The sequence below is a fragment of the Odocoileus virginianus genome, chromosome 26 (genome assembly GCF_023699985.2).
Source record: "Odocoileus virginianus isolate 20LAN1187 ecotype Illinois chromosome 26, Ovbor_1.2, whole genome shotgun sequence".
In the NCBI taxonomy this organism is placed as follows: Eukaryota; Metazoa; Chordata; class Mammalia; order Artiodactyla; family Cervidae; genus Odocoileus; species Odocoileus virginianus.
In genome coordinates this window covers 26,653,866-26,681,588 of record NC_069699.1, presented here as the reverse complement: position 1 = coordinate 26,681,588, position 27,723 = coordinate 26,653,866, and the positions used below count along the sequence as shown (strand labels likewise).

At 44.9% G+C, this 27,723-nt stretch overlaps 1 protein-coding gene across 1 annotated transcript in view; it reads right to left on the bottom strand.

Moving 5' to 3' along the window:
* PROK2 (prokineticin 2) overlaps positions 1–26,693 on the bottom strand; it is a 364,017-nt gene extending 337,324 nt beyond the window's left edge. The window contains 1 exon segment of the mRNA XM_070455666.1: positions 26,098–26,693. The gene's annotated coding sequence lies outside the window, so the exon portion shown is untranslated.
* Positions 26,694–27,723: the final 1,030 nt, after the last annotated feature.

The following is a 27,723-nucleotide window of genomic DNA, read 5'->3' as shown; positions in this document are numbered from 1 at the left end:
ATAGTGAAAAAGGGAGTAAGTGAAGGGGGTGGGAGGATGAGAGGGAGGGAAGGAGAGGCCTTAAGAGAGAAAATAGGAGAAACAAGGAAATGAAGCTTGAGTAAATCTTTATCATGTGTCAGGGAGCACCAGGAGCAGAAGGCAGGATTCCTGGATCAGAGCTTCCAGAAAGCATCCCCACCATCCAACAACATCACAGCTGTCTAAAGAGGCCCCCGTGTGGAGGCCAGCTGTTGAATAGCAGCCCTGCTCCGGGCTTGGTCTTAGGATGACACATAAGTTTGTACAGGCGTCCCTGGACAAGCCCAAGGACTCAGACAAGCAGTGTTTTTGTTTGTTTATTTTTTTTCTGGCTTTCTCACATGCACTAGGGGAGCTATTGGTCAAGGCTTTCCTGGGCTAGCGTAAGAAGTGCTTGGTAAAAGCTGAGGAAATCAGAGGTGAATAGATATCAGAACAGGCATTACTTGGAAATACAGATGAGTAGCCTCTATTCATTCATTCACATTGGAGCTGATATTAGTACTAACCAGACAAACAAGGTCCCTGCTCACGGAGCTTCCATGTCATACTGGGAAGACAAAGAGTCAACAAGTCAACACATAAGACAATCAGTTTCAAATGGGATCATGAGAAAGGGGCAGGCAGCATTAGACAGATATCAGGAGTCTCTTCATGGAGGAGGTGTTGAATCAGGAGCTGAATGATGAAAAGGATGCAGACACAAGTTAGAGGAAGAATGTTCCAGCCAAAGAGTGAAGGCAGCAGAGAATAAAGGGAACCAATGAATGTGGAGCACTGCAGACAAGGAGAGAGGCTGGAGGCGAGACCAGAAAGAAAGGCAGGAGCTGGGTCATGCTGGGTGAAGAGAGAGTAGGGCAGTGGGAAACTACCAGACCATTAAGCCAGGGAGACACATCGTCTGATTACTTTTTTAAAGGTAACTGGCCACCAGGTTGATCATGCATGGCTGAGGTGGCCAGAGTGGAAGTAGGAAGGCCAGGTTGAAGGTTTTGCACTGATCCAGATAAGAAACAGTGGTGAATGTGGTAAAAGTGTGTGTAAGTCTCTCAGGCATGTCTGGCTGTTTGCAACCACATGGACTGTAGCCCACCAGGCTCCTCTGTTCATGGAATTCTCCAGGCAAGAATACTGGAGTGCATAGCCATTCCCTTCTCCAAGGGATCTTCCCAACCCAGGGATCAAATCTAGGTCTCCTGCATTGCAGGCAGATTCTTTACCATCTGGGCCACCAGGGAAGCCCAACAGGGGTCAGCAAACTATGGCTTGTGGGCTGCTGATTTTGCAAATAAAGTTTTATTGGAATAGAGACACTGTCATGTTTACATATTGTCTACGGCTACTTTTGGACCCAAGGCAAGTTGATTTCATTGTAACAAGATGGCATAGAAAACAAAACTGAAAATGTTTACTCTCTGGCCCATTACAGGAAAAGCTTGCCAAACCCTGGACTAGATGGGAGATGGGGATACATCTTGGATGAGTAGAGTTGGTATATCTTAGAATTAGAGCCAATGGGATTGATTGGTACAGTGGAGGGAAAGATGGGATTCAAGTTCAAGACGTTTAGCTTGAGGATCTTGGTGGACAGTAGTGCCATTTACTGAGATGAGAAGATCATATTTAGGAGGAAAAAAATCCAGAAGTCTTCTGGGCATGCTATTTTAGGATCTTAATGGCACCCTGACGAGAAGAGCAGAGAATATCTTCCTGTGATTTCATTTGGATTCTCGTGCCATTCAGAGAACTTAGTGGCTCTTATGGAAATGCTCCATTAGGGACCTAAGCTTCTCATATAGAGGAGCATGATCACTGAGAGCGTCAAGAACCAGAAGGACAGATATTCAGTGGTACTTACACAGAGCCCCTGATATTCTCAGAATGATCAAGATGGCGGGGAAACAGAACGAACGGTAGCTTTTAATTTGTTCAGAAAAGCCAAGCAATGATTTAGGTGGTGTTACTACCCCTTTGATAATTATTAGGGTTTGTGCCAGCGTTAAATTTATATACCTACTTCAAAGGTGCAAGTTGAGACTTCAGGCTCTTTGTTTAAACCCCCAAGGCAGTCTTCTTCTCTGAGCTGAATACTGTTATCTCAGACCCTAACATGATCACCCACTTCTTTGGGTGATGTCATGAGGTCCCTGGTTAAGAACACTGTCATTCAAACTTCCAGATAACACCATATGTTCTCTTACCCAAGTTAGAAGCCCCAGAATTTGCTTCCTTTCTGTCTGTCTCAGTTCTTTGATGTCTCCCAAATCATCAGCCCTTATCCTTCTAGCCTTGACTAAAGCAATGGCTGCCTTACTGGTCATCAACTACAGGTGGTTCTCATGTGGCTTCTGGGTGACTGTCTTTGGACACACATCTCATTGTAATAGACAATAATAGTTTAGTCTACCAAAACCAACAGCTCCTTTCTCTGGGAACACTGCTCTGCTCCCCATACATAGCTTGCGATGTGGCTGCTCTTGGTCCTTGGACTACAGTCACAAGAGGACAGATGACCTGGTGTGAGCTAATCAGAAGAATTCCCCCCACCCTGACCAAGAGACTTAGTTAGTACCTACGACATCAAAAGGAGAGAGAGAGCTTGCAGTTTGCCCAAAAGTTCAACGTTTCAGTCACTCAAGCTGAGAGAAAAACAGGCGTTAACCAGGAAAAAAGAGAAAGGAAAGGCAAGGTAAGCGGAGGACACAGATAGTGCAAAGGCCTGGTGAAGGGAGGGAGCATGCACAACACCAGGCACAGACAGGTTGGTGCACTGGAGGAGTAGGACGAGGGACAAGGACCATGACTGACCATGTCACAGCAACAAACTTGCACTCATGTATTGTCCTGCATGCCAGGCACTGCTTCATGTATACTCACTTGTTCAAATCTATAGCAACCAACAAGGTAAATATTAACCACATCTTAATTTTACTTATGAGGGAAGTAAGACAATAAACTGAGGCCCTATGTTACCACCCTCACCCCCATCCCCACTATGATGCTGGGCAGGGTGGCTAGTAAAGGAAATAAAAGCTGGTTTTGTTAGGCGAAGCACACTGCCTGGAACTGCCCACCCTGGCCAGGCACCATAGTAACCATTTGCATGAGTTGTCTTATGACAGGAGGTCCTGGTAAGGAACACGGAACTAATAAGCCACCACCAACTGGAAGAGGTTGCGAAAGGTCAAAAGGAGACAACACATGTCCGACCACCTCCCTAAATCCTTCTCGCTGGCATCCATCTTGGCTGAGTCAGAATGATTGGCTAAAGACAACCCAGAAACTAATCCCATCACCATAAAACCCAGAGTCACGTGGCAGAGCTTTTCTCCTGAGTTCCCTTACTTTACTGCTCTCCACCCGGGTGTCCTTTACCAATAAAATCTCTTGCTTTGTCAGTACATGTGTCTCCTAGGACAGTTCATTTCCCAGTGTTAGACAAGAGACCAGTTTCGGGCCCTGGAAGAGGTCCCCCTTCCTGCAACAGTTTGGCCAAAAAAGCTCATTGCTAATCATCCTTTTCCTCATCAGAGTGGTGGATGGTGGATGTCCTTTCCCCTGGGATAGTCCTGGTCAAGGTGAACATCATAAACTTTCAGCCGCCTCCTCTGTAGAACCAAGTAAGCTCGGTCATGAGTTCAAAATCAGTAGACTGGGAGGGCAAGAGCTCTTGTCAACAAAGCTGGAACATTAGGGCACTGAAGTACTTAGATAATCAGGCTATCAGCATTGCCACCTGAGTCCCAGCCACCGTGGACACCCTGTCCCCCACTCCCCGCACCCTCTATGGTACAGGTTCCTGGATTTGTTTCCTGTCCCTTCTGCCACTTTTCCACATGGCTGGATTTATTTTCAAAACAATTTACAGTCACATTAAATATTAAAGGCATTTTGCAGGTGGTGTTTACTGTTTGAAAAGTGAACAAATGTATGTTGTACTGTATAAAACAGCAAAAACCAATTTGGAGCACTTGATGGCTTGGGCTGTGCTAGTAACATGACAGCTATTTCCATATTTTAATGAGGCAGCATCTTCAGGATGGCTACATGATTGGTCAGGAGGGTCACTCAGGCAGCAGCTGAGGTCTGGAGCTGTGGATGGAAAGGCCTCTGTGAGCCTCAGTATTGCTTGAGTAGATATTTGCAAAGGCCAAGGTCCAAAGTCACATGAAGCCTGGGGCTGCATGGTGGCCTATTTTACCATAATAATATCATAATGCTATTTTTATGATGCAGCCTTCATCAAGTGCCCAGCTCTGCAACAAGTACCCCATATTAATTATGACATACTCATTCATTTCTTTTACAGATGTTCATGGAATACCAATCCTGAGCCAGGCATTGGGCAGAGAGAAAAACCCAATTCCTGCCCTCTTGGTGATTATATAGTGATAAGGAAGATAAGAAGCAAATAAGCAGACTTAGAAATAAGGTAACTATACATTGAGATTAGCACCAGGAAAGAAATATATAATGTGCAGAAACATGGAGTAATGGGGGATTAAAAATGAAGGTGGTGAGGGAAGGCCGCTCTGAGGAGGTGACACTAAGCTGAAGCCTGAAAGATAACAAGGGTCAGCCATGGGCAGAGCCATAGACGATCCAAGCAGAAGTAACAGTATGTGCAAAGGCCCTGGGGCAGAAAAGAGCTTGGTACAGTCTAGAAACTGATAGAAGGCCAGTGTCACCCTAGAGAGCAGAGAGCAGAGGAGGGGGTAGGATGTAGTATAATCCCCTACATATAAGGAATTCAGAGCTTAGAAAGCTAATCTTTCCAAATAAGGTCACAGAGCCAGTAAATAGAGTTCCTAACTGGGGAGGCTTGGGGTGAAGTTTGAGTAACTGGTATTCCTAACAAACTCCTGGGTGACGCTGATGCTGTAGGTCTGTGGGCACCAAACCCACTTGACACCAAGGATGATGGAGATGGTTCGCTTATGTTGTAAGAAGGGAAACAGAAGCGGAATGCGAATTACTAGAAGTGATGACATCTGAGCCCCAATTCTGTACCAGGCACTGATTTAAAGCTTGTGTGAGTGTGTGTGTGTGCTGAGTTGCTCAGTCATGTCCAACTCTTTGCGACTCCATGGACTATATATAGCCCGCTAGGTTCATCTATATATATGTATTGCATTGGCCGAAACATTCATTTGGGTATTCCCATAGAAACTTATAGATAAACATGAATGATCTCTTTGGCCAACTCAATATTTTCAGGGCCAGCAAGTGAAGTAAGCATTATTTATATTTCTATAGCTGGGGAAATTGGGGTAATGAGGGATCAAACAATTTGCCAAAGTTCCCACAATTGGTTTGTGGCCAGACAGGAATTTGAACCCAGCACCTGGGGGTCCTGCGTCTGTCTTCCTGCTTCTCTGAAAAAAAGCATCTTTTGCATTCATGGCTCTAGCACCGTTTAGTCAAGACAGTTACTAATTTACTGATTAACCTTGTAGTCTGGTTACTGCCCCTGTCCCTAAGACACTGCGTTTGTGAGACCCATGCCATAACAAGGATTTCTGCTTTCTTTCCTGCTATCCTTTCCTGATTAGTTCAGCAAATATTCAAAGGAGAGTGTGTTCCTGGAGTTCCCTCTGACTGATGGGCACTGTCAAAGGCATCTGGAGACAGCCTGTCTGAATGTCTACTGGGTGCATTTCTCATGAGGTCCTTTGTGTTTATCAGCCTCACACCTCTGGTGGGGGGCAGTCAGCGCCCTCCATGTAGCTGATGTTGATGGGGCACCTGCGATGGGCCACATGCTAGGCTAAAGATCCTGCAGACCCTCACCACTGTGCCACAGGGGAGGCATCCTTACCAGTCTCATTTTACAGATAGACAGACAGAGGGTCAGAGAGGCAAGGAAAATGGCACTAAGTCTCAGACCTGGCAAGGAGTGGTGCCAGGGTCTGATCCCATGGGTGGGCTGCATCCAAAGTCTCATGTTCTATATAAGCTCCCTGCCTCCATCGGGATTATCTGAAATAAGAGGCTCAGAGGGCCCAGCCCAGAGCCACATGGCTGGTTAGGAAGTGTCCAGACCACAGGGTCAGCCGCGGTGACAGGAGATGCAGATTCCTGCTGAAGGAAAAAGTTACACACCTCTTCTAAGTCTTCCCAGCCCATCCTTTGACAGATGGGGAAACTGAGGACCCCAGATGGGAAGTAATTAATTTCTTTATAGTACTTTAATCCATGCTTCTTCAACTTTGGCACTGCTGACATTTTGGGTAGATAATCCTCTGCTGTGGCAGGGGCTGTCCAGGGCATTGTAGGATGTTTAGCAGCACCCCTGGGCTCTACCCACCAGATGCCAGTGGTATACCTCCATCCCCAGTTTTAACAACCAACAGCATCTTCAGGCTTTGCTCCATGTCTCCTTGGTGTGTATATGCTTTGGGGGAGAGGGTGAAGGTGCAAATATGTCCTGGTTGAAAACCCCTGTAATCATCAGATCAGACCACTTGCTTGCTTTAAAATGTCGCAAGTTTCTCATACTTTTTCTGAATGAAATCCAGATTCCTATGCTGGGTCCATCAAATCTTCAGTGTTATGGCCCCGTGGAAAATTTGACTCTAGCCAGTCCCCTCCCCCATCCCAACCACAGCAGCCAAGCACCCTGGGCACTTCCTATGTGTCAGGCACTGTGTAAGGTCAAGCCCTGTCAGTGCATTCCCTTCTGGTCACATCTTAGAAAAGTTGAAATTTCAAGAGTCTAAGAAAGCTGCCCAGGCACTCAGTAAGTGCCTGGCTTATCTCTGACTTGAGTCCTGGCATTCTGCCCCTGTCCCAAAGCCTTTGTGTTGTGCAGAGCACAGAATACAAATGACTTGCTTCTCGAATGTACCCTGCTCGGCTAGTCAGCACTCACTCCCTGGACTGTGCTTCCTCCATTACCCCTCCCTGGGGATGAAGTGCCCTCCCCGCTTCTCTGCACTGCTGAGCTCTGCCCAAAGGCTTCAGGAGAGCAGGGGCTCCATCCTATCCCAGTTCCTGCCGTGTACCTGGGCTCAGCCAGTGTTTCTTAACTTGCAAGAGTCAGGCCAGGCTTCACCTCTCCCGGAAGGGCTGTCTTAATCAGGGATCATTTACTCGGCAAAAACAAACCCACTTGAGCTAACTTAAATAAAGGGAAAGCAATTATGAGGAGTTAGGTTATCTGGCAGGCCCCAAGGGCAAGAAATCATTCGGGTACTCGCTCATTTAAAACTAGAAATTCTTCACAAGAGATTGGTACTGGGAATTGGGAAGCTGGCAGGAATCAAATCTGCTCTTGATCCTCTCTCTCTTCGCGTCCTGGGGGAACACTTGTCTCTTTCTCTGCTTCGCTCTCCTGGGTTTTGCGGCAGACCAGCTCTCCAGCTCTTTCTGCTTGCACTTCCAGAACTCATGGCCTGAAAGTGGCCACCCAGCCAGGCTGATTCAGTCCCCTTGGGCTGCTATAACAAAATATGACAGATTGGGTGGCAGAAAGACATTTATTTCTCACAGCTCTGGAAGCTGGGAGTCTGAGGTCAAGGTGCCAGGAGGCGTGGGTTCTGGGAAAGGCTCTCTTTATGGGATGCAGACTGCCAGATCCTCACTGTGTCCTCACGCAGTAGACAGGGCACGGAAGCTCTCTGGGGCCTCTTGTAGAAGAGCACAAACCCCATTCATGATGGTTCTACACACATGACGTAATCTCCCCCAAGATCACTTCCTACTTTCATCACGTGGAGGAGAAGGTTTCAGCATATGAATTTGGGGGAGCTTGGCTGCTCCAACATGGCGAAGTCCAATCCAAATCTACGCACTTAAAAGGTTTAGTCCATGTAGCTGCTGGAGTCAAGTGAGAGCCTAATACCAGGTGACCATGGCGAAGAGGCTAGGGATGAGGAGGCAGAATTCAAGGACCATGAATCCCTCAGCAGGAGCACCAAGAGCAGGAGGAAGTGGGCTGGAAGGAGGAAAGAAACAACTGACAAAGCAATCGAAGGGCGGGGCATTTGTGGAGGAGGAATGATCAGACAGAAGAAAGGCCTGGTGTCTCAGATTGTCCTTAGGGTCTCCTGGGTTGGGGACACATTTCCTCTCCAAAGAATGGCCCTGCCCCTCTTCCTGTTGACAGAGCTGCCATGCCGGAGCGAGGCCCACTCAGAGGCCACCACCTCTGCTTGCACTGCTCTGCCTCTCCATCCCCACACTTGATGGCAATTAGTAGGGCTGCCGCTCAAGTATCTAAGTGTCTTCAAATCTCAGGGAAGAGATATAGGTGAGGACAGGGTGCAACTGGGTTCCAATAGCCAGAGACAAAGTCTCTGGAGTTGTATTCTCAACCTCTGCTTCCTTCCGGCCACTGGCTTCCAGCAGCTGATGGGATGGAGTGGAGGCAGGTCAACCAAACAGATCAGATTCCAGGTAGTTAAGGTGAAGTCAGAGCTGAACACTGTCACTGAAATGTGGTTCTTCCCCTCCTTCTGGAGGAGACAGAACATGAAAGGAGGGTCTGATGGCTTCTGGCCACTCTAGGTTCTGGGTCCTGTGTGGTGTCTGTATGGTACAAACAGGGCTTGCATCTTCTACCCAGAGGAGGGCATTCCCTACTCCTTTCCACCACCATAAGAGACAGCACAGAGATGGCTGGATGCAAGGAGGAACTTCTGTCTTCTTCCTCCCCTTCTGGACCCCACTGAGCTAATTATATTCAGCAGGTTGCCATTTAGGGCCTGCAGTTTGGAAGTAAATCTTGTGACTCGCTATAACTGCAGGTGTCATCCAGCTGCACTAGACACCCCTGGAGAGCTAATAAAGATGCAGACTTCTGGGCCCTACCCTTGACCCACAGAGCGAGAATGGCCAAGGCAGTGGGGCCCAGGAGTCTGCATTTCCAACAAGCCTCCTCACTCACTCACCACTGCCACCAGTGACACTGATGTACCCCAGAGCTTAAAAACCAACCGTCAGTAGAGGCTGCGGTTAAACGCTAGGTGACTAAACTCAGAGTCTGGCTCTGTCCTTAGCTGGTTGTGCGAATAAATTAATTTCCATTCTTGGCCTCAGTTCTCTCATCGGGAAAATGGGCATAAAGGCAGCAGGCCCACCCTAATGACTATTGTCACGCTCTGATTCTTGGAGACAGGAGAGAGAAGGCAAGGAGATGACAGCTATGAAGGCTGAAGAACAGGACCCAGCCTGGACTCGGGGGGTTAGAGGAATGGGGTATAGGGGAAGAATTACCATGCAGGGGAAGGCCCAGAGAAGGTGGCATCCAGCAGTATCCCTACGGTGAAAGAGCATGGGATGCAGGGACAGCCAACAAAAGGGGAAGGCTAGCACCAGAGACAGTCAAGGGCAAGACAGAGACGTGGGCAGGAGCCAGACTGCCAAGAGCCTGGTAGACCAAGCAGTGGGGACTCAATCCCAGAGCCGGAAGAGAGCCATTGCAGGGCGTTATGTGCTGATGGCAAGTATGTTACATTTCCAGACTGCTCTGCCCTTAGACGAAGGCACCCAGAGTCCTCGCTCGGGGCGCCCCTCACCGTGTCCCATGCTGGGCCTCCCCTGACCCCTCCTGAAAGGTCAAGAGATCTGTGGGGCCAAAAAATATAACATATTGGCACCTGTGCCCCTCTAGATTTTAGCTATCTGGGACTTGAAATTTCCTGCTCCCAAGACCCCAAGCCCACCTTTAGGGTCTGTGCAAGCCTCGTCTCTGGTCTCTCTTCCTCCTCCAGTGAGGCTGCTATGGCGTTTGTCCACAGCCCTGCAGCAGAACACTCGTGGGGGCCCACGCTCGATGGAGCCAGCCATGGGAACAGGGCAGGCCTGGGCCTCCCTGAATCCTCTCTCCCAGTGCCCAGCAGTATAAGGGGCAGGGATGTTTCAGACTTGGCTGCAGTGAGGAGCCTGGATAGTGCCTGCAGACCAGATGGAAGCTGTTGCCAAAAAGTCCCAGCAAAAAGAAAGTGACTTCTGTCTAAGCGGTGGGAGATCACGGGGAGAGAAGCCACTGATTTGAGGGTTATTTGGAAGGTGGCTGCATACTGTTCTCTGTCTTGCCTTTAACTGTTCCTGGGAACACACCCATCCTTCCACAGGGAAGAGGAGAAGGCACTGGAAACTAGAAGGGGTTGGATGCAGACAGGCCATATCTAAAAAAAAGGTAAAAATTAAAAAATTAGTGACTCCGTAAAGTTAACACAGTGTCACCTCACTTGGAAAAGGGCTCTGCTGAACCCTTTTGGTAACACCGACCTGTGGCTTATAGGAAAGGACCATGGGGCAGAGAGGAGTCACTGGAAGGTTTAAGCTGGTATGATATTAAGGCCGCATGGAAATTCCATGGCCTTCTCTTTCCCTTGTCAGACCTGAACTGTCAAAGGCAGCCAAGTGGGGGCTGCTTCTGGAGGCAAGGGGAACAGAGACCACACTTCTGCTCAACCCCTCCAGGCCTGATAAGCCCATGGGAGATGCTTCCACTAGGGAGGTCATGATCTATGACTCATCCCTAGAAAGACATTTTCCATTAGCTTATGACCAGCAGAGAGGAAAGCATGGACCTGTTGATCATATTGGAAACTTCCAGCAAGAAAAACCACCTTGGCTGGTGAAGCAATCATTCTCATAAAAGTTGATATTACCTAGCATGAACTACGTATCAGACACATCTCAGGTACTCAGTTAATCCTTTGGAGAACATTTTGAGATACAGGTTAAAGTTATTTCTCATTTGCCAAGGAAGGACTGATGGGTGAAACTGTTAGGTAACTTTCCCAAGGTCATGGCTAGGAAAGGCGGGAACTGGGATTATGAACTCAAGAAGCCTGCCCTAGAGGGTAATCCAAGGACCTGAAAATGTTCATCAGCCCTCAGTCTTAACTCTCCATTAACCTTTCCCACAATTCTTTCATAGAAGAGATGATCAAGTCTAACACCATTTCCAACTCTGGGGAACCTAGGGTCTCACAGCCCCCTGAGGAGGAGGGGAGAGATGGCAATTTTTCAGATGGAAAAACAAGACCTGAGACCAGAATGGAAGTGTCTTTACTAATTTCTGTAAAATGGAAATCTCTTCTGTTTTATTTCTGACAGTAGATGATGGAGGTAAAAACTTCAACAAATACAGAAGTAAAAACCTATCACACCCCCCAAAGGCCCTCGCATCTATCATAGCCTCTTCCTCAAAATAAATGCTTCAATAGTCCGGTGTGCAGTCTTCAGCTGTGATTTGCAGACCCTGAGGGTCCTGAAACCTGTTTAGAGAGTCCTCATATCACAGCTATTTTCATAATAGTACTAGTACATGATTTGCCTTTTCCACTGTGTTATTTGTGTTGATGCTGCAAAAGTGATAGGAACTAAAGTGAGCACCCATCTGTACCAGTAGTCATTGGTACTGGTATCACCTTCACACAGTTGCAGTCAAGTGAAACTGAATTTTCTAAAGATTGTCTTTGATGAAGCACTGCAGATGATCAACCTTATTAAATATCTCTACCCTTGAGGACACTTTCTTCCCAATATTCTTTGTGATGGAATGGAAAGTATGCACAAAGCACCTCTTCTGCACATTGATGTATGATGGTCGTCTGAAGGAGAACCATATGTGTGATATTTGAGTTGCCAGCTGAACTAGCCACATTTTTCATGGAATACCAGCCTCCAAAACTGTGAGAAATGAATTTCTGTGGTTTATAGGCCACCTCGTCTATGGTCATTTGCTATAGCAGCTCCAACTAAGACAATATATTAACATGTAAGGAGTTTGTTACTATTTAATAGGCAAATAAATACATTTTAAAACCACATTTGGAAAAATATCTTTGAGTTCTATAGTTTCAAGGGTATAAAGAGTTCTGATGTCAAAGTTTGAGAAAAACTATTCAAACTATTTAATGTATAAACCCACTTTTTAACTTAAAAAGTACTAAAGAAAATCCTTTCATGTCAAATAGCTTTTATAAAGTGCTTAGAGTGTGCTTACAGATACTGCTAAGTAGTTTGCATATATCAACTTATTTTACTTTTCACAAAAGAACTTATGTGAGGTACTAGTTCCCCTATTCTACACATGAAGAAACCGACACAGTAAGGTTAAGCTACTTGCCCAAGGATACTCATTAGGAGATCCAGCAAATTTTGAACCTAGACACTCTCACTCCGAGTCTCATAGTAAGTCAACGGTATGAAAGTTCTAAGATTTCTGAGAATAAATGCACAATGAGGAGTTATAAATGACCAGAGTAATCTATAGGGATTTGGTTAGGAGTAATTACAATATAATTTGGGGTAGGTGATTTATGTACCATGAATCATTAATCACCATAGGTAACCTGTGGTGCTAATGTGCTGGTTTTGTTTTTGCATGGGACTTTCTGGTACTGGATGAAACTCAAAGACAAGATAGGACTAGCCTCTGGCCTTACAACTATTTCAAGACGGTTGGTGAAAGCCAGGGATTATCCTGTCAAACTGAGTGATGCCTTTTCTCAGTTCAGTTCAGTTCAGTTGCTCAGTCATGTCTGACTCTTTGTGACCCCATGGACTGTAACACGCCATGCAGGGCCTTTCCTAGCCCAAACCCTATGCCCAAAACTAGCACCTGTCTTGGTATAGGCTCTCCCATGACTCCGGACTTGCCCTTATGTCATTCATCCCAATCTGTCATGATCTATACCTAGTCTGATTGCTCAGCCACCCCATCCCATACCCAGACCATGTGCTCCATGAGCATAGGGACACTGTCTATTTGCACACCTCCTCTCTCCTCTGAACCTGGGACAGTGCCTGGCACATAGGAGCTACTAAGGAGATAGTGAGAGCTCGGTACCCAGGTCCTCAGATCCCCTCACTGTTTGCAGATACAGGTGTCCTCTGGTCCCAGCCAACCCATACCTATGCCTCTTTGTTGGGGCTGCTGGAGCCAGCTTTGCCTGTACCAGTGGGAAGCCAGAAGTGTCTGAACATGTATGTCTTCTTGGAGACAGCCCTTAACCCATAACAAAAGGGTGAAGGTGGCAAGTTTAAATACTCTAGCCCTCCCCATCCCCATGAAGACATTTTGAGTATATTCTACTCTCTTTCCAGAGCTCCTGTAACAGGACTGAGCCAAACACACCCTCAATGAGGTTTTGCAAAACAGCACACTCTAGCCCTGCCCCTCTCCTCCCGTCACACTTCCTGCCATCCTCCCTGCTTCCCTTGCAACACTGCCTCATAAATCACTCAACTCCTCGCCTCTGGGTCTGTTTCCGGAAAACTCAATGGCTGGACTGTGCCTCAATCACCTCTACACCACTCCTGCCTCTTCAACACTTCAGATTTGTTGAATGAATGAAGACCAGTGCCTCATTTATAATCCTAGAGCTCAGGGCCAAGATTTAAAGAGTGCAATGGTTAGGAAAGAAGCTATTCCAACAATATTCTCTAGAAGTCTTGATAACTGAGACCTTTGAAGATGTGCTGGAGTTGGTTCAAACCAGCTTGTATGAGTCAATTGTTAAACATCCAAGAATTTTGTAAACTGATTGTTAAACTCTTGGTAGCTTCAAGTTGACCATGGTGAGAGTATTTACAACACAAAAATTGGCACATGCTACAAATCAAGGCTAGTCTCTCTGCCTCCATCCCTCCTCATCCCACTCCCTAAACTCCATCCTATAGAAACAGTTTCCCACCAAATTACTGGGAAAAAACATTTCAAGGTCCAAAAAAAGACCTGTACAGCAATATATATATATATATATATATATATATATATATATATAGTAAGTGGTTAAGAATAAGGGTTCTGAAGTCAGAGCAATCTGGGTTCAACTGTACTGTCACTTATTGAGTCTGTGATGTAAACCAAGTTAATTTCTATGTCTGTATTTCCACATCTCTAAAACAAATAGTGTTATCAATTTGTCTCTTGACATAAGTACTTAGCTCAGTTTCTGACATATAGAAATAACTCAATGAAGATTAGCTAATATTAAGTTAGAAGGACCAAGAAATATAGGAAGTGTTAGAATGTGGTCTTGCAGCCTACCATCATGGTATCACCATGCCAGCAAACTTGCTGGATTCAGTGGATTACTCTTTGGGTGCCAGCTGAGCTCTATCAGGTCACCTTGACCCAAAGCTGTGGCTCTTAGTAAACTCAAGATTAATCACTGGTCTCAGATTCATGTGTATCACATAAAAACCTGGTGCCAGATGTTGGCTTGTTCTATAGAGAGCCAAAAGAGGGAATGAGCCCTGACACTTGGCCTCTGTGGCTCTCTTCAAGAAAAGACAACCATTCAAGGCAGATTTGTTAGTGGGGAGCTGTACCCAGGTAGAGCTTCCCAGCTAGCACATTGGTAAAGAATCTGCCTGTCAATGCAGGTGATGCCAGAGTTATGGGTTCAATCCCTGGGTCAGGAAGATCTCCTGGAGTAGGAAATGGCAACCTACTCCAGTATTCTTGCCTGGAAAATTCCACGGACCAAGGAGTCTGGCAGGCTACAGTCCATAGGATCCCAAAGAGTTAGACCTGACTGAGCATGCATGCATGCGTATGTGCCCAGATAGCAGAAATCACATTGTCCCTGAGACCAAGACCCATGCACCAGGTGCATTACAGTAACACAAATCATCCCATCAGATCTAGCAGTTATTTAAACATGCAATACATATCCTGAGTCAAATGCAAAGGGTTATATAAAACTCCAGCAATTCCAGGATGGCGCAGCTGGAGCTGTCAGTGCCCTACATGTGTCTCTTTGGAACCAACTTTCCCATACCTGATGGCTGCCTACCACTGCCACCTGCAGCTGGGGCCAGAGCAATAATAAAAGACAATCATTGATTAAGCTCTTCCTCTTCATTAGATACTGTGAGAAAAGGCAGGGTCACATTCAGTGGCCACAACAACACTATGTGGTAAGTATTGTTATATTTCATTTTATGGATGAGGAAACTGAAGCTCAGAGGGGTTAAGTCATCTGTCTAAAGACAAACAGCACCAGAAAGTGATGTAGGCAAGGATTGTAACTCAGAGCCTCCATTCCTAACCCATGGCTAACAACATGCCAGGCAGTGAAGGAAGATGAAGATCTATAGATAAAATTCACCCACTCCTACCCTCCATAGACTATAGAGTCTTCATCAATTATTCTGGGGAAGAACATTTCTCTGATTTGTTGTTTTCAAGAAGGTGCTGATACTCGTTGTGGAATATTAAAACTCTGTCTCCTCCTTTCTCTAAGCTTCTGCTTTTGAGACACATCCATGCATTCATTCACACTTCCCTGGCAGCTCAGCTGATAAAGACTCCAACTGCAATGCAGGAGATTCTGGTTCGATTCCTCGGTTGAGACAATGCCATGGAGAAAGGATGGGCTGCCCACCCCAGTATTCTGGCCTGGAGAATTCCATGGGGTAATTACAGTATCAGTCCACGGGGTCACAGAGTTGGGCACGACTGAGTGACTTTCACTTTTACACATTCATTACAGGTATAGGCAGGAGGAAATGGAACCCACTACAAACAAGACAATGAAAACTCTCCTTTTCTAGTTGCCAGGAACCCAAGAAACAAGTCATCGCACTTTTATTTTCCATGGAAGAAAACTAAAGGTCATGTGCAACAATCAGTCTGAACATTGGCTGTGAAATTCATACTTTGGCCAAATGTTTCAGTGAAGACGGAAACATTATTTTGTTCTCACCGCTGTGGGCCAACATCTCCCAAAGAAAATACTGCTTAGGATCCATGGAGTTTTCAAATGAAAGCAGAGTTCATTCTGTCCTCTAGTTCCTACACTTTCCCAAATGACTTCAGTCTCCCTGCCACTTCCCTTAGAACACCTGTCAGAACTTGCCCCGCTGTGTCTTCCATGGGTGTCAGTGGTTAGCACACTGACCTACATAAACTGAGTCCTTTATGCCTGATGAATTAAGAAGTCCACTTGCAAAGGTGCTGGTTGCACAGGCTCTCAGCATACAGACTCCTGGAGGAGCTGGGATCCGAGAGCTCTTGGCACTGGCCCAGCTGTCAGGAAGACAGGCATCGAGATGGCTTGAATTCAACAAGCTGGCTTTGATGACTTGGCTTTCAGCTCTGGGCTCTCAGTCCACCCAAGCAGAGCCCAGCCAGGTCAGCCCAACCCCAAGCTGTCACCCCAGAGGACTGTGAAAGAGCACGTGCAGTTAACTACCCACTGAGGACCAGGCATGGAAGACAAAAGTCTTGGTTGCTAGGGCTTTTTTGGTGGGTCTGCTTTGGAATCAGTTCTTCTGGCCTCCAAATTATTAGGGCTCCTCAGGAAACTGCACTTGTCCTAGGCCTTGGAGTCTTCATGTACATTCCTCCCCTGTTATCTTTTCTGCTTGGGGGTGAGTAAGCGGGGGAGACAGGGAAAGACAGAGGGGGTGAGGCTTCCCCCTTCATGTTGAGTTTCTGGGGCTCCAGCATCAGTGTTAGTGGCTGGGATGGGCCAAGGGAGGCATGAACAAGAGGTTGAAGGGCTGAGAGACCCCAGGGCATCTCCCCAACTTTCCACCTCCAATGGCCAGAATCCAACAGGGCCCAGATTAAGATGAGGGGAACAAGGCCAAGTTGTGCAAATGCAAGGTCAGCTCTTAATTTTATTGAAAATTTTGATAGCTTGTTCATTAAGAACTGTTTGCATTAATTTTGATATTTTAAAAATATTGCAGGTAAACATTTATTTTGATTACTCAGTTTTTGTTGCTCCTGTAGAATCTGCGCAAAGCAAGTGTCTTTGTCTTAGCCTAGTTCCAGCCTTGCCTTCCCTCCCCTACATGTGACATATTCACATACATAGAATAATCGAGCCACTGAGTCTAAACATACTTGATGTTCTGTAAGTTGTTTTTGTTTACTCGACAATATGTGGCTGAGCATTTCTAAGTCAATGATCATAGTTCTACCTTATCCTTTGCATGAAATCATGTGTTATAAAATTTTTTACCACTTTTTCTTGTAGGTCTAGCAGCCTCTGCCAGGGCTCCACCCATGTCCCTCACATTTCCATGGGCTCCAGCCAAATGCCACTACTGGCACATACATCGCTGGGTTGGAAGCCTGGTTCCAGAACTGCAGAATGCTACATGGCCTATGAATGCAGCAGGTGCAAGTGTCAGAGAATTAACATCTGCCTGGAGCAGCTCTCAGCCAGTGACTGGGGAAGTGGATGTATCAATCCCCCAGCTCCCTCACCCAGTAGATGGAGCAATCCTAAGGAGTGCAAGCCACCCTGGGTTTCAGAGCTTTCCCTGTAGAAATAAGCTCCACTGGTACTCAGCTTAACAACACATTTTCTCTATTGGCTGCCTGCTCTTGTCTGTATCACTTCTCCATCCCCTTCCAGGGATATACACACCCTACACACACGTACAGATCTCAAAAATAATTATGCTCAAATAAATCTTTGTCTGTGAATCTGCTTCTGCTAAAATGGGCATTCAGATTATTTCAAATATTTCACTATTTACACATTCATCACCTTTATAGGTTCTAGCATATTAATATGCTTTTTGGGGGCCCATGATCAAAACTAAACAAGGATAAAAGAAGTAGGCTTTTGGTAAAGTAGAGAATGCAGAGACTCAGTTAGCACGATAGCATCTCAGAGTGATATCATATAAAGTTACTTTCACTATGGGCTGTGGCATAAAAAATGTTGAGATACACGGTGCTTGCCTACCAGACTGTGGATTAACTTCTGTAATTCCAGTGAATGGCACTTAGTAGATTATCAATAAATATTTGTTGCATGAATAAAAGAAAGAGTAATTGATTAGTGCTTTGAATCTCTGCTAAGCTGAGTGTAAGAGACCATGAACCTTTCCTGAGCCACTGAGCATCTGTGCCTCAAAATTCTCTAACTCTATTGTCAAGACAGATAACAGTACAATCCTAAGGTTAGCAAGGTGAACTGGGGGCTGCTCTGGAGACATAAAATGTGACTCCTGGCTTGTGAACACATAATCCCTTTCCCCCATCCCTACCCAGACAATAATCCCAACAGAGTTTGAAATTTTTGACATTGGCCTCGAGCAACTGCCCACATAATAACCCATCTGATCACCTCTAAAGCATTCACTCTCTCTTCCCTTTGCTTTTCCCCACACTGAAAATTCCTGTTACGCCATGGAGAATAGGCTCTGCTGCTCCAGGATCTCCAGCCCTCCTGGGAGCTTGCATCCCAAGAGCCAGCAGGTCCTTTCGGAGGGGCCAAGACGGTGGTCAGCTTTCCACTGTCCTTTTTTATGCTCACCTTGGTTGCTTTTCTCTTCATTTGTTAGGATGTTTACTGTCACATCTGTCTACCCACAGATCTTTGCCCACAAGGACTCCACCCTGGAAAGAAGAGTCTAACCTGGCCTCCCGCTAAACCACCATCATAGACTATGCACAAAAAACAGCCCTTTCACCTGGAATCCCCAGGGGCTGATGAAGAAGGACAAGATTTATGTCACATGAAGGCTCATTCCCAGCAACCTAGCTCCTCTCTATTACCTAAAAGGCGTCTTTTGAGCTTCCCATCAATCATCCACATATCTTCACTACATCACCTTGTAGGACAACTATATAGAAGTAGTAGGCATGCAACAGACCAACCTAAGCATGTCAGTAGATGGTAGAAGGACTTCCTATATAACATTTTGATGGCCTCCTACATCTGGAAATGCTAGAGGCTAAGTCCAACTGCTCAAACACACTTAAGGTCTCTACTTAAGTACTGGTTGCTCATATTCCATTGACTAAAGCAAGTCACAAGGCCAGGTCTCAAGCCAATAGGAAGTATCCTTGTACCTAACGGGGCAGAGAGCTGCTGAGCGAATATTTGTTCAATCGTAACACAAACTAGCACACTACCGCTCCAGCCTCATCTTGAGCTCTCTACACCTGATTTCCTTCAGTCAGCATGTATCATGATATCTCCAACTTCAGGACCTTTCCACATGATGTTCTTCTGCCTGGAAGGCTCTTTTTCCTTCCCAATCCTCTATTACTCCTTATGATTCTACAGATTTAGGTTTCCTTCTTAGTTTCTCAGAGAAACCTGCACTAATCCCCGGGCCAAGTTGGTATCCCTGGTCAAGCCTGCCTTCTGTATCAGGCACCGCCCTTAGTCACTGTCCTGCTCAAAACCACTTCATTACTAACACTCTGACATAGCTCCCCATCCCCATGCTTTTGGTCTTACTTTCTCCCCTCTGTCTGTGATCTCCCCCTGCCTTATCTTTATTCATCTGGCTTGTCTTGCTCAGTCTAAACCTCACTGAGCACCAATTTAAAGTAGCTCATTACATGCAGCAGAACACTTACAACTGACAATTATTTTAGTCAGTCCATTGTTACATTCACATGTATGCTCCCGGGCACATGGTGTCTAACACACTTTAGGGTTACCCCAGCAGTTGGGCAAGGGAGCTGGGGACATTCGTCCACCACCTTCCACCAGGCATTGGCTCTTGGGGACTTGGGGAGGGGAGTGGTGATGATACCCTGGAACTTCTGGAATGTCTTATCCCAGGGGCTAAGCTAGCCTGAGCAGCCAGAGAAAGCCCTCAGGTGATGATGGCTGAAGGAAACCACTTGGTCACCTGAGGCAGATGTAACCAGGCCACCATCAAGGTCTGTGACAGACTTACTGAATGAATGAACTGAAATCCAGGTAGGGGTGCTGACAGAAGCCAGGAGAGGGATGGTGAGGGGAAGGGGGAAAAGATAGAAGAAATGCCGATATGTGCTTTCATGGCCAAGTCTGAAGCAGCTTGCAAGTCTTAGGAAGGAAGGTCCTTCCTAATATCCATCATTTAGCCAGAGGTCTGTCTAGAGTACACATTCAAGACCACTAATAGTTGTTTGGCAATATGCTACTCGTTTCTCAAAGGTAATAGCCAAAGCAGAAACAGAGCATTGTTGCCTTTAAAAAGGCTTAGAGCATTCTGGAAAGAGATCCATATTTAACACTGGGAGAACTGGAGAAGAGGAAGTGGTTGTAAAGTCTGGAGGGGAGCCAGGAATCCTGCATCCTTTTTCCCAAGCCCTTGAAGATATGCAGACATGTCTGGACAAGTCCCTTCTGCCCCAGGTAGCCCCCTGCTGAATTCCAGGTTGAGGATAATCCAGACCTTTTATTCATCCTAAAGTGTTGTTTGGGGCTGTTCTACCACCTCTTAACACCTACAACCAAGAAAGAAAAGAAACAAAGAAAACTCAAAGAAGCCAGCCTCTCTGATTCATGAGCAGCTCAGACGAAGGCTGGTGACTGAATTGATTTATCAGTGAGTGACCTGCTCTGGTCCTGCCCTAGGGGACCAGTGATGATTGGAAGCTGGGTTGGGGCCTCCCACCTCCCATCACCTCTATTTCTATGGTCCTCTCCACTGCGTTCCATCTTCCTGCTGTCTTCAACCAGTGAGTAGGCTAAATCCAGACTGACACTTCTAACACTACTTTACCCCAGGCACTGTCTTCTCAGTTGAGGATGCTGGAGGTCCTCTTCCCCGTGGAACCATGTAGCAATGTAGTTAAGGACCCAGGCTCCAGGGCCAGATGGCCTGGAGTCAGATCTTGCCTATGCCATCGGATGGGTACCCCCAGCCAGTCCCAATTCCCCTGCACTCCCCTCAGTGAGTCTCTCCCTGTACTGAAGGGGACTCGATGTCTACCTCCTTCATCCCGGTCTTGGTGAGGACATAGAAAGCTGTCCCATTCATGGAGACAAAGCTGTCCTCTCCATTGAAGTCCCTTCCCAAAGAATTTCCTAACACAATTTTGACTATTAGCAATTTTTCTTTTAGGCACAACTTTAGAACCCTCCCCTCTATGTATCAAGTCAATTTGATCAGGAGCACTTGCTTAGAATTCCTGGGGGAGTGGGTGGAGCTAACAAAATACCTATCTTTAAGCCCCACCCACATGAAGCCCCACCTTTGCTTCTCCCAAAAACCTTATGGGGTAAGCTATATGAATGAATCCCTTTCACAACAGATAAAACTGAGGCTCAGGTTAAAAGGCAAGACCAAGAAGATGTATTTAAATAGTAACAGAGCTTCTCTTCAATCCTGCAGCCTGTACCCTTGTCACAGACTCACCCTGTGGATTCCAGCTAAAAATACAGTGAGTGCACTGCATGGCAGCCCAACTCCAACTTGGGGGTCCTTTGGGGAGGATGACTTTTGTCTCCCCTCTGATTGAGCACAAGAGAGAGCTCCCTAAGCAGTTCTGATAAATCTGCCCTTCAAAGCCAGCCTCTCTCACTACAAGATATTCAGATTTCAGAAACTATGTCCATTTCCATCTGTTTCTCAATTCTTCTGCATTTTGTTTGCAAAGGAACCTTGCTCAAACCTTTTATGCATTCATTTGATGGAAATTTACCAAGCATCTTCTATGTGCCAGGTTCTGGAACTAAGCACTATGAATAAGACAAAGGCTCTCCCTGTATGAAGTTTCTATTAAAAAATCAAAGAGAGTCCATGTCAGGGGGGCAATAAGTGCTAGTAAATAACATTAGGCAGGGTAAGAAGGATGGAGTGTGTGAGGGTGGAGAGGTGTCAATTACATAATTCTAAAAGAGAAAGAACCCATACAAAATGTAACATTGACACTAGTATCACACTTAAAACATTTAACAAGAATTTCTTAATTCCCTATATTACCAGTTTTCATATCCCTCCACTGTTTTACATATTTTGTTTGCTTGTATGATAGAAACCTAATTTAGAGTCTGATTCAAACAAATCTTCTAGTCTATAGACTCCCCATCCGTTTCCTGTCTTTGTTTTTGTTTCTTGCAGATTTTTGTTAAAATGAGCAGGTCATTTGTCCTATGGAATTTCACAAGGTCTGGATTTTGCTGATTGTATCCCTGTGTTAGCCTTTAACCTGTTGGGAGGCGCCTTTTTCAGTGCGTTGTGGATGTGACAATTGACCAGAGACCTGAGTGAATAAAGCCAGCAAGTGATTTCTGCAGAAAACTAAGGGTATAAGGGTCTATGTCAGCTTCCATTTTTCCTTAGTTTAACTTCTCTGAGTCTCAGTTTCTGAAAGTCCATTCTTTTTTCATGTAAGTGCCCTTCCTGCTATGACAAGTAACCCAGCTGCCTTCATCAATTTGGCAATGAAATATTTGTGGTTAAAGAGCTTAGCCTTTAAAACAGGAAACAACCCAAATATCTATCAACAGAATGAAATGAAACAGAGCAGCATATTCATACAATGGAATACGACTCAGTGATGAAAAATGAAGGGACTCCTAATTCAAGTAGGATACACGTGGGTCAGTCTCAGAAACTCCACGTTGAGTGAATGCAGCCAGGCACAAAACAGTACATGTAATACAATGCCATTTATGAAGTTCAAGAATAGGAATAACTAATCTATGGCAATAGACATCAGAACCGTACTTTCCTTGGGGATGATGACTAAAAAGAGACATTAGAGAACTTTCTGGAATGATGGAGATGTTCCCTGTCTTGACCTGGACGGCAGCTGCATAGATGTACAGGGACATAACTCATCATGTTCGCTTAAAATGTATGTAACTTCCTGTATGCAAATCATACTTAGAAAAATTAAAAATGACAAAGCAGGTGAACTATGGATTCTGGTAGACCCAGGCCCTAGTTAATTGTTTATTAACCTTTATCAATTCTCTTAACTTCTTAAGACCTCATTTTCTTCAGCTTAAAATGGGACTCATACAATCCACTTCTTTCATATTGCTGCCAAGCAGTTAGCACAGAGTCTGACATAGAGGAAGACCTGAAAAAAATAAGCTGTGTTGATTCTGCAAATGGGAACGGTGACCCCCAATGTTTCAGCTAGCCACGTCTATAATTAGCCAACTGAAAGACTAGATTGGGCATCAGTTCATTACATGCATGGATGAAGTAGCTGTGTTTTATACACCATGATAAATTACCACACTTTTATAAACATCCTAGTATCCCTCCCTCAATCCTTGGGAAACTCAGGATGACCCCACAAACCAGCAGACTCTGGTACATCTCAGTTCTATGCCACCTCTATTAGGCTCACTGAAAGACTGAGATTTGGAACATGTTCATTAATGCTATGGGCATGACCTCCCAGTGCTGTGCTTTTAACACGTTGCTTTTATTTGATCTAATTGCAGCCACACTGTGGTTCATCACGAAATTTTATGGCAAGCTTGAAGAAGTCAATGGGTCCCTCCTATGTGTTGGGCAGCATGGCTGCCAGTACCTATCAGGCCTCCCATAACTGGAGTTTGCTGAAAAAAAAAATCCTTTTAATCTGCAATTTTTTCTCTTGAGAACAGTCTTGGAAATGTTGTTGTCAAACACTTGCAATTGTTCATTAATTCATCAAAAAAATCACAGCTTTTTGGGAAGTGTCATTGCAAAACAGATTTCTTTCTGTTTCCTTTTTTTGCTTTTGATCCCTGAAGTTTTTGTTGAAGCAAAAGGTTATTTGTCATGCCTGGATCCACAGCATGGAGTTTACTGCCCCCATCTCTGCTCGGCTGAGTTCCCATTTTCCTTTAGGTTTATAGCTCCCTTGATGACATCATGGTCCAATTCCGGAACTTTTCAGTTACGTCTGGTTACCAGAACAGTTCATTCCAAGGTATAATACTTAGTATTTTTGTTCAACATTTTAAAAATTGACTAAGTGTATTGAAGTATAAAAGACATACAGAAAAGTACACAGATCACAGATGTACAGCTCAATGAATTTGCATAAAATGAACACATCTGTGTTAACTCTATTCAGATCAAGAAACAAAACACCAAAATCTTAGAAACCTTTTTGTGCCCCTTTGCTATAATTCACTACTCTACACCCGATACCCACTATCTTAACTTCCAGAACCATCGCTTGATTTTGCTGCTTTTGGAATTTCACATGAATGGAATCCAATGGTGTGTCTATATTCATGCATCTGGCTTTACCCACTCAATATTTTGTTTATACTGCTGTCTGTTGTTATAGTTTGTTCACTCTCATTGCCATATAGTATTCCAGTAAAGGTTCTACTACATTTAAATTTTCTACTCTTCTCATTCTTCATTTAAAAATTTACCCTGAAGCACAATTCAGAGATTAAAGGCAGGCCAGTACTGTGGCCCCCAGCTGCTTAAAGTTGGGAATGCATGGGGTCTTCTTTTAAGACTATCTCAATCCCATTTACAATAGCATTAAAAGATACTCAGGAATAAATTTCACCAAGGAGGTGAAAGATCTCTACACTACAAGTTATAAAAAACTCAAGAAAGCAATTGAAGGTGACTCAAATAAATGGAATGATATCCCTGTTCAAGAATTGGAAGAATTAGTATTTCTAAAATGTCCATACTACCCCAAGCCATCTGTAGATTTAATACAATCCTTATGAGATTCCAATGATTTTTTTTTTTACAAAATAGATAAAAACAATCCTGAAGTTTGTATGGAACCACAACAGACTAGGAATAGCCAAAGAAATCCTAAGAAGAACAAAGCTAGAGCCATTACATGTCCTGGTTTTTAACTATATTACAAAGCTACTACAATCAAAAGAGTATGGTACTGGCATAAAAACAGACATATAGATCAACAGAACAGAATCAAGAGCCCAAACATAATCTCATGTATTTATGGACAATTAATATTTGACAAGGAAACTAAGAAAAAACAATGGAGAAAAAACAGTCTTCATTCCCAGCATAAATTCGGGGAAAATCAAATATTCACATTCAAAAGAGTGACACTAAATCCCTTTAAAGCACTCACAAAAATTATCTTAAAATGAATTAAAAGATTTAAAAGTAAAACTCCAAACTGTAAAACTCCTAAAATAAAGCATAGGGAAAAAGAGCTTCCTGACATGGGTCTTGTCAATGATGTTTTTGGATATGACACCTAAAGCACAAGCAACAAAAAATAAACAAGTGAGCGTCTTCCCTGGTGGCTCAGTGGTGAAGAATCCTTCTGCTAATGCAGGAGACATGGGTGGGATTCCTGATGTGGGAGGATCCCACATGCCATAGAGCAACTAAATCCAGGTGCCACAACTACTGAACCTGTGCCCTAGAGCCCGGGAGCAGCAACTACTGAAGCCCAAGCACCCTAGAGCGTGCACTCTGCAACAAGAGAAGCCACAACGAGAACCCTGCGCACCACAGCTAGAGAGTAGCCCCCGCCCGCAACAGCTAGAGAAAGGCCCATGTGCAGCAGTGAAGACTCCGAACAGCAAAAATAAATACAATTAATTACATAAATAAATAAACAAGGAGGGGGCACATCTGACTGAAACACTGCCGCACAGCCAAAGAAACCACCGACAAAATGAAATGGCAATCTATACAATGGGAGAAAATACTGCTAGTCACAGACCTAACAAATGGTTATTACACAAGATATATAAAGAACTCTAACAACTCAGCAGCAAAAATATAAGTAATCCAATTTAAGAATGGAAATATAGATGAACCTTGAGGGCATTGAGAAATAAGTCAGAGAGACGAATACAGTGTGATCTCATTTACATGTGAAATCTAAATATATATAATTGAATCACTTTACAACTGACACTAACACAATACTGTAAAAAACCAAAACACACATAAGAACAAAAACAAAAACTTCAATGTAAAAAAATACTTATAAGAAACAGAGATCAAATTTATGGTTTCTAGCATCAGAAGGTGGGGAATAGGGCTGGAAGAACTGAGTGAAAGTGGTCAAACTTAGTTATAAGATAAGTAAGTCCTGGGGATATAATATACATCGTGTCTATAGCTAACAGTACTACAGCTAAAATATACAAAATTTTATATATTTGAAAATTGCTAAAAGAGTCCATCTTAAAAGTTCCCAACACAAGCCAAAAAAAATGTTGTGAGGATGTGAAAGGATGGATGTTAACAGCTTATTGTGTTGACCATTTTCACAGTACAAGCATGACAAATCCTTATGTTGTATATTTGACTTATGTTTTATGTCAACTGTATCTCAATAAAACTGGAAAGAATAGCAAGAGACGACCTCATCCCCACCCTCTTAGGTGTGGGCTTCTTCAGGGTTGAAGCCTGAAAGAGGGAGGGAGGAGGCAGTGGTCTCCTTACCTGCATGTCTACATGTTATTGCTGGCAGAGCATCCCTGGCGTTGCTGCTTCCCGGTGGCGCCATGAGACGCTGGTCATCTCTGCTGTCACAGTGACCACCACAAAGGTGACTGTGTTGAGCTTTCCCCCGTCCCTCTCCAATGAGAAGAATTTCTCCCAAGGGGTAGCTATGTCTCTTTCTGGCACCAACAGCAATGCAGGGTGACCATGACTTTTCCATGTTGGGCATCCTGTTGTGTGAGCCACTGGCCTCCTGGACAAGTCCTACAGGTCCTTCTCAGACTCTGACCTCCATGCTTTTCCATGCAGAGCTGCAAGAAGAGGTGGTGTCCTCACCTTCCAACTTCAGTGAGGAACAGAGCTTGTCCTGGAGTTGCCCCACGTTTGTCCAACCACGTACACCATGGCCCCTTCAAACTCTGCTGTCATGGGCAATCTCTAGACTAGACGCAGGCACAAGGCTCCTCGCTCAAGCTCACCCTGAAACTTCTCAGCACTCTTCTGTCTAGTGGCTCCATTAGGGGTGCCTATTAGCTTTGGCAGTTCGCAAACAAGCTCCGCTCCTTGGAGGCTTTGCTAATGATCACAACTGGGAGAAGAGGAGAAGCCTTCACTGTTACTATTTTAGTACACACAGTTGCCAATTGCTGGCACCTGAATCCCTCTGCCTGCAGGTTTTCTGTGACTACTGGAGCCCACTTGCCCAAGCCTGCAGCAGGCTGAAATTGACAAGGGATTAACACTCCAGGATCAGCTCCTTAATTAATGGCTATCCAGAGCTGGGGAGTAAATACCCCAGCCTCTTATCTGGAATCTCTGAGGGCATGTTTTTCCACTGATATTTCACTATAAAGACACCCTTTAAGGGGCTGCCTTCCCTTCCCCCCTCCCTACTCCACCCCCCATCCAGGGTTTCCTAGAGTTCCCTACAAATAAACTACTTGCAATAACAGTCTTGTTTTCAGGGCGGAGGGTGGGGGTGGGGGAGGGCAGGGGGGCTGTGTCAAGGCAAACTCAAGCTAAGAAAACCCACAATTCTCTTGCAATCCCCCTTGCTTGGCTTGAGAAAGGGGAAAGAAATGTCCGGAAGTCTAGTGAGGATAGAATAGCTTTTAAAGAAGGAGAAGGAGGAAGAGGAAAAAAAATGAGTTTCCCCTACTTAGAGTCTTTTGTTACTTCTTTCCTAGGCTGGTCCTAATGTCCAGTCTTTTAGGCTTCTCTAAGCCACCAAGGATTCACATTCTCATTTTTCTTCATCTTCCACCAGGGACCACTCAGTGGAGCTTAGAATATTCTTGCTTCCCCTTCCCAGTCCTGGATGGCTGCCTCCTAAAAACAGAACAGTTCTTGGCACCCCTAGCAAAGCAAGGGCCTACAAATCGCTCCACTAATGGTCTCTGCTGGGATTTCAGAGACAGACTTCCATTGTAAGATTTCTGGGTCAGAAAATTCTGCCAAACTCCTAAATATCCCTCCTGTTGTAAAGCAGGAGAGACCACAATTCTAAATACTCAGGTTTCAAGTTCATATCTGCCTCTACCAGGTCCTCTTGGAAACAGTGAGGTTCACTGATTTGGCACAATTTCAACATGATTTGATTTGCAGGTGGCTGGGGCTACAGCAGGG